This window comes from Mustelus asterias, unplaced genomic scaffold, assembly GCF_964213995.1.
Source record: "Mustelus asterias unplaced genomic scaffold, sMusAst1.hap1.1 HAP1_SCAFFOLD_281, whole genome shotgun sequence".
Lineage (NCBI taxonomy): Eukaryota > Metazoa > Chordata > Chondrichthyes > Carcharhiniformes > Triakidae > Mustelus > Mustelus asterias.
Window position 1 is genome coordinate 397,243 of NW_027590246.1, and position 12,659 is coordinate 409,901.

At 47.1% G+C, this 12,659-nt stretch overlaps 1 protein-coding gene across 1 annotated transcript in view; it reads left to right on the forward strand.

Annotated features, from left to right (window-relative positions):
• LOC144486058 (uncharacterized) overlaps nucleotides 1–9,916 on the forward strand; it is a 116,326-nt gene extending 106,410 nt beyond the window's left edge. The window contains exon 9 of the mRNA XM_078204161.1: nucleotides 9,710–9,916. The gene's annotated coding sequence lies outside the window, so the exon portion shown is untranslated. The remainder of the gene's footprint in view (nucleotides 1–9,709) is intronic.
• Nucleotides 9,917–12,659: the final 2,743 nt, after the last annotated feature.

A 12,659-nucleotide genomic window follows, 5' to 3' on the forward strand; every position in this document is an offset into this window, starting at 1 on the left:
TTTTCCAGCGCTTCCACATCCTTCTTATAGTGAGGTGACCAGAACTGCACACAATATTCCAAATGTGGTCTCACCAAGGTCCTGTACAGTTGCAGCATAACCCCACGGCTCTTAAACTCCAACTCCCTGTTAATAAAAGCTAACACACTATATGCCTTCTTCACAGCTCTATCCACTTGAGTGGCAACCTTTAGAGATCTGTGGATATGGACCCCAAGATCTCTCTGTTCCTCCACAGTCTTCAGAACCCTACCTTTGACCCTGTAATCCACATTTAAATTAGTCCTACCAAAATGAATCACCTCACATTTATAGAGGTGGTAAAGTACCAGTGTGTAATGTTACACACCAGAATATACTGTTATAGGGTAAAGTAACAGTGTGTAATATTACACACCAGACTATACTGTTACATAGTAAAGTACCAGTGTGTAATATTACACACCAGATTATACTGTTACATAGTAAAGTACCAGTGTGTAATATTACACACCAGAATATACTGTTACATAGTAAAGTACTATTACATGGTAAAGTACTATTACATGGTAAAGTACCATTGTGTAATATTACACACCAGAATGTACTATGACATGGCAAAGTACCAGAGTGTAATATTACACACTATAATATACTATACAGGATAAAGTACCAGAATGTGCTATTAGACACCAGAATATACTGTTACATGGTAAAGTATTAGTGTGTAATATTACACACCAGAATATACTGTTACATGGTAAAGTATTAGTGTGTAATATTACACACCAGAATATACTGTTACATGGTAAAGTACCACAGTGTAATATTACACACTATAATATACTATACAGGGTAAAGTACCAGTGTGTAATATTACACGCCAGAATATACTGTTACATGGTAAAGTACCAGTGTGTTATATTACACGCCAGAATATACTGTTACAGGGTAAAGTACCAGTGTGTTATATTACACGCCAGAATATACTGTTACAGGGTAAAGTACCAGTGTGTTATATTACACGCCAGAATATACTGTTACATGGTAAAGTACCAGTGTGTTATATTACACGCCAGAATATACTGTTACAGGGTAAAGTACCAGTGTGTTATATTACACGCCAGAATATACTGTTACATGGTAAAGTACCAGAATGTAATATTACACACCAGAATATACTGTTACAGGGTAAAGTACCAGTGTGTTATATTACACGCCAGAATATACTGTTACATGGTAAAGTACCAGAATGTAATATTACACACCAGAATATACTGTTACAGGATAAAGTAGCAGAATGTACTATTAGACACCAGAATATACTGTTACATGGTAAAGTACCAGTGTGTAATATTACACACCAGAATATACTGTTACATGGTAAAGTACCAGTGTGTTATATTAGACACCAGAATATACTGTTACATGGTAAAGTACCAGTGTGTAATATTACACACCAGAATATACTGTTATAGAGTAAAGTACCAGTGTGTAATATTACACACCAGATTATACTGTTATAGAGTAAAGTAACAATGTGTAATATTACACACCAGATTATACTGTTACATAGTAAAGTACCAGTGTGTAATATTACACACCAGAATATACTGTTACATAGTAAAGTACCAGTGTGTAATATTACACACCAGAATATACTGTTATAGAGTAAAGTAACAATGTGTAATATTACACACCAGATTATACTGTTACATAGTAAAGTACCAGTGTGTAATATTACACACCAGAATATACAGTTACATAGTAAAGTACCAGTGTGTAATATTACACACCAGAATATACTGTTATAGAGTAAAGTAACAATGTGTAATATTACACACCAGAATATACTGTTATAGAGTAAAGTAACAGTGTGTAATATTACACACCAGAATATACTGTTATAGAGTAAAGTAACAATGTGTAATATTACACACCAGATTATACTGTTACATAGTAAAGTACCAGTGTGTAATATTACACACCAGAATATACTGTTATAGAGTAAAGTAACAATGTGTAATATTACACACCAGAATATACTGTAATTATAGACCGGTTAGTCTGACTTCGGTGGTTGGTAAATTGATGGAAAAGGTCCTTAGGGATGGGATTTACGACCATTTAGAAAGATGCGGATTAATCCGGGATAGTCAGCACGGATTTGTGAAGGGCAAATCGTGCCTCACAAATTTGATAGAATTTTTTGAGGAGGTAACTAGGTGTGTTGATGAAGGTAGGGCGGTTGATGTCATATACATGGATTTTAGTAAGGCGTTTGATAAGGTCCCCCATGGTCGGCTTATGATGAAAGTAAGGAGGTGTGGGATAGAGGGAAAGTTGGCCGATTGGATAGGTAACTGGCTATCTGATCGAAGACAGAGGGTGGTGGTGGATGGAAAATTTTCGGACTGGAGGCAGGTTGCTAGCGGAGTGCCGCAGGGATCGGTGCTTGGTCCTCTGCTCTTTGTGATTTTTATTAATGACTTAGAGGAGGGGGCTGAAGGGTGGATCAGTAAATTTGCTGATGACACCAAGATTGGTGGAGTAGTGGATGAGGTGGAGGGCTGTTGTAGGCTGCAAAGAGACAAAGATAGGATGCAAAGCTGGGCTGAAAAATGGCAAATGGAGTTTAACCCTGATAAATGTGAGGTGATTCATTTTGGTAGGACTAATTTAAATGTGGATTACAGGGTCAAAGGTAGGGTTCTGAAGACTGTGGAGGAACAGAGAGATCTTGGGGTCCATATCCACAGATCTCTAAAGGTTGCCACTCAAGTGGATAGAGCTGTGAAGAAGGCATATAGTGTGTTAGCTTTTATTAACAGGGGGTTGGAGTTTAAGAGCCGTGGGGTTATGCTACAACTGTACAGGACCTTGGTGAGACCGCATTTGGCATATTGCGTGCAGTTCTGGTCACCTCACTATAAGAAGGATGTGGAAGCGCTGGAAAGAGTGCAGAGGAGATTTACCAGGATGCTGCCTGGTTTGGAGTGTCAGTCTTATGAGGAAAGGTTGAGGGAGCTGGGGCTGTTCTCTCTGGAGCGGAGGAGATTGAGGGGAGACTTAATAGAGGTTTATAAAATGATGAAGGGGATAGATCGAGTGAACGTTCAAAGACTATTTCCTCGGGTGGATGGAGCTATTACAAGGGGGCATAACTATAGGGTTCATGGTGGGAGATATAGGAAGGATATCAGAGGTAGGTTCTTCACGCAGAGAGTGGTTGGGGTGTGGAATGGACTGCCTGCAGTGATAGTGGAGTCAGACACTTTAGGAACATTTAAGCGGTTATTGGATAGGCACATGGAGCACACCAGGATGGTAGGGAGTGGGATAGCTTGATCTTGGTTTCAGATAAAGCTCGGCACAACATCGTGGGCCGAAGGGCCTGTTCTGTGCTGTACTGTTCTATGTTCTATGTTCTATACTGTTACATAGTAAAGTACTATTACATGGTAAAGTACCATTGTGTAATATTACACACCAGAATATACTGTTACATGGTAAAGTACCAGAGTGTAATATTACACACCAGATTATACTGTTACATGGTAAAGTACCAGAGGATAATATTACACACCAGAATATACTATTAGAGGGTAAAGTACCAGGGTACAGTACTTTACACCACCAATGTGTGGTGTAATATCAGAGTCCGCGTCTGGGTCTGCATCTGAGTCTGCGTCTGAGTGGTGTATATCGCGAGGGTGCGGTGCACATCTTCAGGGTGCGGAGTATATCTCCAGGGTGCGTTGTATATCTCCAGGGTGCGGAGTATATCTCCAGGGTGCGTTGTATATCTCCAGGGTGCGGAGTATATTTCCAGGGTGCGGAGTATATCTCCAGGGTGCGGAGTATATCTCCAGGGTGCGGAGTATATCTCCAGGGTGCGGAGTATATCTCCAGGGTGCGTTGTATATCTCCAGGGTGCGGAGTATATCTCCAGGGTGCGTTGTATATCTCCAGGGTGCGGAGTATATCTCCAGGGTGCGGAGTATATCTCCAGGGTGCGGAGTATATCTCCAGGGTGCGGAGTATATCTCCAGGGTGCGGAGTATATCGCCAGGGTGCGGTGTACATCGCCAGGGTGCGGAGTATATCTCCAGGGTGCGGAGTATATCTCCAGGGTGTGGTGTATATCTCCAAGGTGCGGAGTATATCTCCAGGGTGCGGAGTATATCTCCAGGGTGCGGAGTATATCTCCAGGGTGCGGAGTATATCTCCAGGGTGCGGAGTATATCTCCAGGGTGCGGAGTATATCTCCAGGGTGCGGAGTATATCTCCAGGGTGCGGAGTATATCTCCAGGGTGCGGAGTACATCGCCAGGGTGCGGAGTATATCTCCAGGGTGCGGAGTATATCTCCAGGGTGTGGTGTATATCTCCAAGGTGCGGTGTATATCTCCAGGGTGCGGAGTATATCTCCAGGGTGCGGAGTATATCTCCAGGGTGCGGAGTATATCTCCAGGGTGCGGAGTATATCTCCAGGGTGCGGAGTATATCTCCAGGGTGCGGAGTACATCGCCAGGGTGCGGAGTATATCTCCAGGGTGCGGAGTATATCTCCAGGGTGCGGAGTATATCTCCAGGGTGCGGAGTATATCTCCAGGGTGCGGAGTACATCGCCAGGGTGCGGAGTATATCTCCAGGGTGCGGAGTATATCTCCAGGGTGCGGAGTATATCTCCAGGGTGCGGAGTATATCGCCAGGGTGCGGAGTATATCTCCAGGGTGCGGTGTACATCTCCAGGGTGCGGAGTATATCGCCAGGGTGCGGTGTACATCTCCAGGGTGCGGAGTATATCTCCAGGGTGCGGAGTATATCTCCAGGGTGCGGTGTATATCGCCAGGGTGCGGTGTATATCTCCAGGGTGCGGTGTATATCTCCAGGGTGCGGTGTATATCGCCAGGGTGCGGTGTATATCTCCAGGGTGCGGTGTATATCTCCAGGGTGCGGAGTATATCTCCAGGGTGCGGAGTATATCTCCAGGGTGCGGAGTATATCTCCAGGGTGCGGAGTATATCTCCAGGGTGCGGAGTATATCTCCAGGGTGCGGTGTACATCGCCAGGGTGCGGAGTATATCTCCAGGGTGCGGAGTATATTTCCAGGGTGCGGAGTATATCTCCAGGGTGCGGAGTATATCTCCAGGGTGCGGAGTATATCTCCAGGGTGCGGAGTATATCTCCAGGGTGCGGAGTATATCTCCAGGGTGCGGAGTATATCTCCAGGGTGCGGTGTACATCGCCAGGGTGCGGAGTATATCTCCAGGGTGCGGTGTATATCTCCAGGGTGCGGAGTATATTTCCAGGGTGCGGAGTATATCTCCAGGGTGCGGTGTATATCTCCAGGGTGCGGAGTATATCTCCAGGGTGCGGAGTATATCTCCAGGGTGCGGTGTATATCTCCAGGGTGCGGAGTATATCTCCAGGGTGCGGAGTATATCTCCAGGGTGCGGAGTATATCTCCAGGGTGCGGAGTATATTTCCAGGGTGCACTGTATGTTTGTAATATATGTAAATTATTTGGAGCAAAATGTAACTGGATTGATTAGTAAGTTTGCGGACGACACAAAGATTGGTGGATTTGCGGATAGCGATGAGGACCATCAGAGGATACAGCAGGATATAGATCAGTTGGAGACTTGGGCGGAGAGATGACAGATGGAGTTTAATCCGGACAAATGTGAGGTAATGCATTTTGGAAGGTCTAATACAGATAGGAAATATACAGTAAATGGCAGAACCCTTCAGAGTATTGACAGGCAGAGGGATCTGGGTGTACAGGTACACAGGTCACTGAAAGTGGCAATGCAGGTGGAGAAGGTAGTCAAGAAGGCATACGGCATGCTTGCCTTCATCGGCCGGGGAATTGAGTTTAAAAATTGGCAAGTCATGTTGCAGCTTTATAGAACCTTAGTTAGGCCGCACTTGGAATATAGTGTTCAATTCTGGTCGCCACACCACCAGAAGGATGTGGAGGCTTTGGAGAGGGTACAGAAAAGATTTACCAGGATGTTGCCTGGTATGGAGGGCATTGGCTATGAGGAGAGATTGGAGAAACTCGGTTTGTTCTCACTGGAGTGACGGAGGTTGAGGGGTGACCTGATAGAAGTCTACAAGATTGAGAGGCATGGACAGAGTGGATAGTCAGAAGCTTTTTCCCAGGGTGGAAGAGTCAATTACTCGGGAGCACAGGTTTAAGGTTTGAGGGGCAAGGTTTAAAGGAAATGTACGAGGCAGATCTTTTTACACAGAGGATAGTGGGTGCCTGGAACTCGCTGCTGGGGAAGGGAGTGGATGCGGATACGGTAGTGAGTTTTAAGGGGCATCTTGACAAATACATGAATATGATGGGAATAGAGGGATATGGTCCCCGGAGGGGTAGGGGTTTTAGTTAAGTCGAGCAGCATGGTCGGTGCAGGCTTGGAGGGCCAAAGGGTGAGTTCCCGTGCTGTAATTTTCTTTGTTCTTTGTTCTATATCGTCAGCGTGTGATGTATATCGCCAGGGTGTGGTGTATATCGTCAGCGTGTGATGTATATCGCCGGGGTGTGATGTATATCGCCAGGGTGCGGAGTATATCACCAGGGTGCATTGTATATCTCCAGGGTGCGGAGTATATCGCCAGGGTGCGGAGTATATCGCCAGGGTGTGGTGTATATCGTCAGCGTGTGATGTATATCACCAGGGTGTGGTGTATATCGTCAGCGTGTGATGTATATCACCAGGGTGTGGTGTATATCGCCAGGGTGTGATGTATATCGTCAGCGTGTGATGTATATCACCAGGGTGTGATGTATATCACCAGGGTGTGGTGTATATCGCCAGGGTGTGATGTATATCGTCAGCGTGTGATGTATATCACCAGGGTGTGGTGTATATCGCCAGGGTGTGATGTATATCGTCAGCGTGTGATGTATATCACCAGGGTGTGGTGTATATCGCCGGGGTGTGATGTATATCGCCAGGGTGTGGTGTATATCGCCAGGGTGTGATGTATATCACCAGGGTGTGGTGTATATCGCCGGGGTGTGGTGTATATCGCCAGGGTGTGGTGTATATCGCCAGGGTGTGATGTATATCACCAGGGTGTGGTGTATATCGCCAGGGTGTGATGTATATCGCCAGGGTGTGGTGTATATCGCCAGGGTGTGGTGTATATCGTCAGGGTGTGATGTATATCGCCAGGGTGTGGTGTATATCGTCAGCGTGTGATGTATATCGTCAGGGTGTGATGTATATCGTCAGCGTGTGATGTATATCGCCAGGGTGTGGTGTATATCGTCAGCGTGTGGTGTATATCGCCAGGGTATGGTGTATATCGCCAGGGTGTGGTGTATATCGTCAGCGTGTGATGTATATCGCCAGGGTATGGTGTATATCGCCAGGGTGTGGTGTATATCGTCAGCGTGTGATGTATATCGCCAGGGTGTGGTGTATATCGCCAGGGTGTGGTGTATATCGTCAGCGTGTGATGTATATCGCCAGGGTGTGGTGTATATCGCCAGGGTGTGGTGTATATCGCCAGGGTGTGATGTATATCGCCAGGGTGTGGTGTATATCGTCAGGGTGTGGTGTATATCGCCAGGGTGTGGTGTATATCGCCAGGGTGTGGTGTATATCGCCAGGGTGTGATGTATATCGCCAGGGTGTGGTGTATATCGCCAGGGTGTGGTGTATATCGCCAGGGTGTGATGTATATCGCCAGGGTGTGGTGTATATCGCCAGCGTGTGGTGTATATCGTCAGCGTGTGATGTATATCGCCAGGGTGTGGTGTATATCGCCAGGGTGTGATGTATATCGCCAGGGTGTGGTGTATATCGTCAGCGTGTGATGTATATCGCCAGGGTATGGTGTATATCGCCAGGGTATGGTGTATATCGCCAGGGTGTGGTGTATATCGCCAGGGTGTGATGTATATCGCCAGGGTGTGGTGTATATCGTCAGCGTGTGATGTATATCGCCAGGGTATGGTGTATATCGCCAGGGTATGGTGTATATCGCCAGGGTGTGGTGTATATCGCCAGGGTGTGGTGTATATCGTCAGCGTGTGATGTATATCGCCAGGGTGTGATGTATATCGTCAGCGTGTGATGTATATCGTCAGCGTGTGATGTATATCGTCAGCGTGTGATGTATATCGTCAGCGTGTGGTGTATATCGCCAGGGTGTGGTGTATATCGTCAGGGTGTGATGTATATCGTCAGCGTGTGATGTATATCGTCAGCGTGTGATGTATATCGTCAGCGTGTGATGTATATCGTCAGCGTGTGGTGTATATCGCCAGGGTGTGATGTATATCACCAGGGTGTGATGTATATCGCCAGGGTGTGGTGTATATCGCCAGGGTGTGATGTATATCGCCAGGGTGTGATGTATATCGCCAGGGTGTGGTGTATATCGCCAGGGTGTGGTGTATATCACCAGGGTGTGGTGTATATCGTCAGCGTGTGATGTATATCGCCAGGGTGTGGTGTATATCGTCAGCGTGTGATGTATATCGCCAGGGTGTGGTGTATATCGCCAGGGTGTGGTGTATATCGCCAGGGTGTGGTGTATATCGCCAGGGTGTGGTGTATATCGCCAGGGTGTGGTGTATATCGCCAGGGTGTGGTGTATATCGCCAGGGTGTGATGTATATCGTCAGCGTGTGATGTATATCGTCAGCGTGTGATGTATATCGTCAGCGTGTGATGTATATCGCCAGGGTGTGGTGTATATCGCCGGGGTGTGATGTATATCGCCAGGGTGTGATGTATATCGCCAGCGTGTGATGTATATCGCCAGGGTGTGGTGTATATCGCCAGGGTGTGGTGTATATCGTCAGCGTGTGATGTATATCGCCAGGGTGTGGTGTATATCGCCAGGGTGTGGTGTATATCGTCAGCGTGTGATGTATATCGCCAGGGTGTGTATATCGTCAGGGTGTGGTGTATATCGCCAGCGTGTGATGTATATCGCCAGGGTATGGTGTATATCGCCAGGGTGTGGTGTATATCGTCAGCGTGTGATGTATATCGCCAGGGTGTGGTGTATATCGCCAGGGTGTGGTGTATATCGCCGGGGTGTGGTGTATATCGTCAGCGTGTGGTGTATATCGTCAGTGTGTGATGTATATCGCCAGGGTGTGGTGTATATCGCCAGGGTGTGGTGTATATCGCCAGGGTGTGGTGTATATCGCCAGGGTGTGGTGTATATCGCCGGGGTGTGGTGTATATCGCCAGGGTGTGGTGTATATCGCCGGGGTGTGGTGTATATCGCCAGGGTGTGGTGTATATCGCCGGGGTGTGGTGTATATCGCCGGGGTGTGGTGTATATCGCCAGGGTGTGGTGTATATCGCCAGGGTATGGTGTATATCACCAGGGTGTGGTGTATATCGCCAGGGTGTGGTGTATATCGTCAGCGTGTGATGTATATCGCCAGCGTGTGATGTATATCGCCAGGGTGTGGTGTATATCGCCGGGGTGTGGTGTATATCGCCAGGGTGTGGTGTATATCGCCGGGGTGTGATGTATATCGCCAGGGTGTGGTGTATATCGCCAGGGTGTGGTGTATGTCGCCAGGGTGTGATGTATATCGCCGGGGTGTGGTGTATATCGCCAGGGTGTGGTGTATATCATGATGGGAGCGTACCTGGTGCCACACCCATTGCTGAACTGTTGTGTAAGTCTATCCGTGTCTGATTGTGTGTAACGCTCTGTCTATATTTTCCCCTCTGTTTTACAGGAGGTTTGGTGATTAACAGCAGAACCTGGTCTCAGTTCATTGGGCGTCTCTCTGGTATACAGTGGATGTCACACAGCCTCACCTTGATAAAAAGCTGCACTTTGATGTATTTCACAGAAAGACGGTGATTCTGCACAAAGGGAGCCAACTGTTACTCATCCCCAAAGTTCATTATGTGAGACTCTAAAATAAACCCGGAAAGATTGCAAAGCCACGCTCTTTAATCTCTTTCTTTCTGCATCCTTGATGGAAATAATCACGGGGTAAAAGTAGCAGTAAGGGGATGTTTTACAACAAACCCGTCTGAAAGTTAAGAGACCAGCCTGGATTGATTCTTCCTTTGCAGTTTCCTATTAAATGGCAGAGTAGATTCTATCAGCCAAATGTCTGACACCGCTCCCAAATCCTACCTTCTGTAGAAGACAGAACAGCAGAGGAACGGGCCCTTCGGCCCACAATGTGGTGCTGAGCATGACACCAAATTAAACCAATCCCCTCTACCTGCCCTTGGTCCATATCCCTCTAATCCTTGCATATCCACGTGCTTATCTAAAAGCCCCTTAAACCCCCCTATTGTATCTGCCTCCACCACCAACCTTGGCAGCGTGTTCCAGACACTCAACACCCTCTGTGTAAAAACAACTTGCCCCTCACATCTCCTTTGAACTTTCCCCTCTCACCTTATGCTCCCTCATATTAAACATTTCGGGCAGGGATTTATGGCCTCACTCATCCCAAAACCATAAAATCCCGTCCGAGGTCAACAGACTTTTCCATGGTCTACCCCTCTCCTGCTCCGATTCCCATGGTGGGCGGGACAGTAAAATTCCGGCCTTCAACTCTGGGAGAAAGGTTCTGAATGTCAAGCTGAATGTTAAGTGCTCCAGCCATTGGTAAGGATGTCCACATTCCTGAGTGTAGATTATCTCAGATAATGATGGGGATGAAGGATTTCTGTTGGGTTAAGGGATTGGAGATCTGGGATTGTTCTCCTTTGAGCGGAGAAGGTTAAGAATTGGCCAATTTATTCAAAATACTGAGGCGTTTTGATAAAGCAAGTCTGGAGATATCTGCAGATTCGAGTTTTATCAATGTCAAAGAACTGGTGAAAAAACTGCAGGAGGAATGAGAAGAAAATTCTTCAAAGGGCTTATTAAGATCAGGGACACAATCTCAACAGAACATGCAGTATGTTCCACAGTAACTCTGAAAAAACAATTTGATTAGAACAGAGAACAATACAGCACAGGAACAGACCCTTCGGCCCTCCAAGCCTGCGCCGATCATGATGCCCTAACTAAGCTAAAGAAAAACCTTCTGCCCCTACTCGGTCCGTATCCCTCTATTCCCTCCCTATTCATGAATCCATCCAGATGCCTCTGAAATGTTGTTAATGTGCCTGCTTCCACCACCTCCTCTGGCAGCGCGTTCCAGGCACCCACCGCTCTCTGCGTGAAAAACTTCCCCCGCACATCTCCCTTAAACTTTCCCCCTCTCATCTTGAACCTGTGTCTCCTTGTAATAGAACATAGAACATAGAAAGCCACAGCACAAACAGGCCCTTCGGCCCACAAGTTGCGCTGATCACATCCCCACCTCTAGGCCTATCTATAGCCCTCAATCCCATTAAATCCCATGTACTCATCCAGAAGTCTCTTAAAAGACCCCAACGAGTTTGCCTCCACCACCACCGACGTCAGCCGATTCCACTCACCCACCACCCTCTGAGTGAAAAACTTACCCCTGACATCTCCTCTGTACCTACCCCCCAGCACCTTAAACCTGTGTCCTCTCGTAGCAACCATTTCAGCCCTTGGAAATAGCCTCTGAGAGTCTACCCTATCCAGACCTCTCAACATCTTGTAAACCTCTATCAGGTCACCTCTCATCCTTCGTCTCTCCAGGGAGAAGAGACCAAGCTCCCTCAACCTATCCTCATAAGGCATGCCCCCCAATCCAGGCAACATCCTTGTAAATCTCCTCTGCACCCTTTCAATGGCTTCAACATCTTTCCTGTAATGAGGTGACCAGAACTGCGCGCAGTACTCCAAGTGGGGTCTAACCAGGGTCCTATAAAGCTGCAGCATTATCTCCCGACTCCTAACCTCAATCCCTCGATTAATGAAGGCCAGTACGCCGTACGCCTTCTTGACCGCATCCTCCACCTGCGAGGCCGATTTAAGAGTCCTATGGACCCGGACCCCAAGGTCCTTCTGATCCTCTACACTGCTAAGAATGGTACCCTTCATATTATACTGCTGCTTCATCCCATTGGATCTGCCAAAATGGATCACCACACACTTATCCATTGACACTTCCACCCTGGGAAAATGCCTCTGACTATCCACCCTGTCTGTGCCTCTCATCATTTTGTAGATTTCTATCAGGTCTCCCCTCAGCCTCCATCTTTCCAGTGAAAACAATCTTAGTTTGGAAGAGGAAGTGGAGGGATGGGTTGGTAAGTTTGCCGACGACACGAAGGTTGGTGGGGTTGTGGATAGTCTGGAGGGATGTCAGAAGTTACAGAGGGACATAGATAGGATGCAAGACTGGGCGGAGAAGTGGCAGATGGACTTCAACCCAGATAAATGCGTAGTGGTCCATTTTGACAGGTCAAATGGGATGAAGGAGTACAAGATAAAGGGAAAGACTCTTAGTACTGTAGAGGATCAGAAGGACCTTGGGGTCCGGGTCCATTGGACTCTGAAATCGGCCCTGCAGGTGGAGGAGGTGGTTAAGAAGGCGTATGGTGTGCTGGCCTTTATCAATCGAGGGATTGAGTTTAGGAGTCCGGGGATAATGATGCAGCTATATAAGACCCTCGTCAGACCCCACTTGGAGTACTGTGCTCAGTTCTGGTCGCCTCATTACAGGAGGGATGTGGAAAAGATTGAAAGGGTGCAGAGGAGATTTACAAGGATGTTGCCTGGATTGAGTGGCATGCCTCATG